This window comes from Lipotes vexillifer, unplaced genomic scaffold (assembly GCF_000442215.2).
Source record: "Lipotes vexillifer unplaced genomic scaffold, Lipotes_vexillifer_v1.1 scaffold737, whole genome shotgun sequence".
NCBI classification, from domain to species: Eukaryota; Metazoa; Chordata; class Mammalia; order Artiodactyla; family Lipotidae; genus Lipotes; species Lipotes vexillifer.
In genome coordinates this window covers 786,801-790,061 of record NW_006776682.1, presented here as the reverse complement: position 1 = coordinate 790,061, position 3,261 = coordinate 786,801, and the positions used below count along the sequence as shown (strand labels likewise).

The following is a 3,261-nucleotide window of genomic DNA, read 5'->3' as shown; positions in this document are numbered from 1 at the left end:
GAGTCTATGTTTAGGGTAAATCATTGAGTATAGAGCAGTCTTACTTAGGAAGTCAATACATATTAATCAGAAATAATAGTTTTTTAATCTTGCAAAGTGACTTACCCAATAAAATGTTTAAATGACATTTATAATAAATACAGATTGAAGTTGGACAATTACATGATTTAATTGTGCTCTAATATCTGAATTATTTTCCTTTGAAAGTAAAATGAACTCTGATTAAAATTTTAATGGAGTAAATTAATCATCACTTCATATGAAAGTTATAAAAAAGTATTAAAAATAACTGTAATTACAATAATTTGTTAATGGATACACAAGATAAAAGATGTAAATTTCAACATCAAAATTATAAAATGTGTGTGTGTGCATGGGTGGGATAGTAAAAATGTAAAGCTTTATTATGCATTCAAAGTTAAGTTATTATCAAGCTTAAAATAAACTGTTATAAATATGAGATGTTTTATGTAAGCCTCCTGGTAATCACAAAGCAAAAACCTATGTAAATACACAAAAGATAAAGAGAAGGGAATCTAAGCATACCACTACAGAAAATCATCATACCAAAAGAAGAGAGCAAGGGAAGAAGAAAGAAACAAAGGAATTATAAAACAGTCACAGAACAACAAATAAAATGGAGAAGTAAGTCTTTACCTTTCAACAATTACTCTAAATGTAAGTGGACTAAATTCTCCAATCAAAAGGCATAGAGTAGCTGAATGGGTTAAAAACACAACATTCAAATATATCCTAACTACAAGAGACCTCAGCTTTAAGGACACACACAGACTGAAACTGAAGGGATGGAAGAAGATATTCCATGAAATGAAGCCCCAAAGAGGGTAGGGGTAGCTATACTTATACCAGATAAAATAGTCTGCAATAAGAGACAAAGGAGGTTATTATATAATATTAAAGGAGGCAATCCAACAAAAGGATATAACATTTGTAAGTATTTATGTACCCATATTGGATCCTCTAAATATTAAGGAAAATATTAACAGATCTGAAGAGAGAAATAGACAGCAGTACAGTAATAGTAGAGGACTTTGATATCCTACTTTCAACAATTGATAGATCATCCAGACGAAAAAATCAAAAAGGAAACATTGGACTTAAACTACACACTAGACCAGATGGACCTAACAGACATACACAAAACATTCCATCCAAAAACACAGAATAGGCATTCTTCTCAATTGTACATATCATGTGTTGAATATATCATGTGTTGAATCTGAACGAGGCTGCAGCACCTGTGCAGACATGGCCAAGTGGGGCTGGGGGCCTGCCCTGGATCATGGAGGAGTGGGAGGACAGACCAACATGAACAACTGGCAATGGACAGAGCAGGATGTCACCAATTGGTCCAAGGGGAAGTTCCATGAGCTACTGGTGGTCACTGTTGTAGAGAATAGGCTGGCTGCTGCAAGATCAGTAAGCTGAAGCAAGTGGAAGGTGAGGTTTTCTGCAGCAGCTGGAAAGGAAAGTATATTTCATTTTATGATTGGAATATCAAACTGGGTTAGAAAGGTATAATTAAAGAATCTAGAGCAAAGCACAAGGGATTGATAGAAATATTCAACCTTTCTGAAGAAAATGAAGTAGATGACATTGAGGCAAATGTGAGTAAAAATAAAGATGGGGACATTATGGAAACTGAAGGCACTGTCAAGAGCAGGGAGGATTTTTGAGATTGCCTGAAGGCACGTAGGAAGGAATTTAAGATGGGAATGATTTACCAACAAAGCTATGACAACTCGGGAATTGCCACTTGTTAAAAGGAGACTAAGTGAGAATACCTTGCAGCCTCATCTCCCATGGAATTGGGCATCAGGATTCCCAATGTGGCGGCACTGCACATGATGGAACTATTTGACACATTTGTAGAGAAGCTGTATAGTGTCTTCAATGTGAAAGTTTGGTGCACAAATTTTACAAGGTTTCTGCTGTATTAGAAGATGAAAAGGGAAGGAAATCACAAATGTATGATGGGAAAATCACCGTAAATATATGGAATTGTTAACAAATGAAAACATAATCATTGAGTGGAGATGTAGGAACTGGCCAGAAGTTGAACTGAATTTTGTGCCCCATCCAAAGTAAGTGAAATTACAATTGAAATGTAAAGGACTTCCTGTTTGTAAAGAAGAAAACATGAGATTCTGTTGGCAGAAGCAGCATTTTGAAGAAATGAAAGGTTTACTGCAGCTGACCACCCTAGATGGTTGAATTAGTTAGAAGATTTTATAAGGGCATTACTTTTTGTAATCAGAAAGTGTCAAGTTAACATCTTCCCTATTATTACTTTTAAAAATGAATACAAAAACTCTTAATTCATATTGGATGAAATCCATGAACTTATACAGAATTTAAAGCATTGTTTGTATCTTTACTATGACTAGATTCTGCATTGAGTTAAAAGCAGCAAGCAACCTGAAATTAGGCATTAACATTACCTCCCATAGATAATCCTCTGGGGATAGATTGTGTCCCTGAGTACAGATAGTTAGATGAAGTTTCCCAAGCTAAAAGTTGTCCTAGAAAACTTACTTTCAGCTGTGGTTTTAGCTCAGGAAGACAAAAAAATTAAATGGCATGTTGATACCATTCCCTTAAAAAACAAACACAAAATTCTCTTTCTTTTTCCTCTAAAATATATTTGCTTTTTTTCTTTGTGTTTTTATGTTTTGGTAGATAAGTTCTACCTGACTTCTCATTGTTTACTTGAAAAGAGCAACAATCTTACTATCTGCTTAAATTATTCTCCTAAAAAGTCAGTAAAAATAATTAAGCACAGTGTTTACTGTACTAGTAGTACTTTAGAACTGAAGAAGTCATTTTTGTTTACATTTTGAAATTGGACCCAGAAAGGAAATAGCCCATTCATTATAGGGCTACAAAGTTCAAACTACAGTTTTTTAACAGCCCCTTCATTCTCCCTCTTCTGTGAATACTGGATGGATATCAATAATATATTAGCTTCAAAAAGGAAAGAGTTAAAAAACTACATAATGGACTGGGCAGGGAAACAAAAGACCCAGGTTGTGCTCCCAGATTCCTGCTAGTACTAGTCTGGGCCTCGTTTGTAAGGTCACAGTAATCCTAACAAACCTCATTCTTACCTTCCTGCAGTGTGAAGAAACCATACAAATAACTATGAAATAAAGCCCTTGGCTGTTCTTCAGCATTCCAACATAGTCATGGAATCTTCATCTGTGTATAGACAGGTCTGATGCTCACTAGAGGGTTGGAAAT

The 3,261-nt window shown here is 34.9% G+C and overlaps 1 pseudogene; it reads left to right on the top strand.

Moving 5' to 3' along the window:
* Nucleotides 1-1,269: 1,269 nt before the first annotated feature.
* LOC103080654 (activator of 90 kDa heat shock protein ATPase homolog 2 pseudogene) lies at nt 1,270-2,235 on the top strand (annotated as a pseudogene).
* Nucleotides 2,236-3,261: the final 1,026 nt, after the last annotated feature.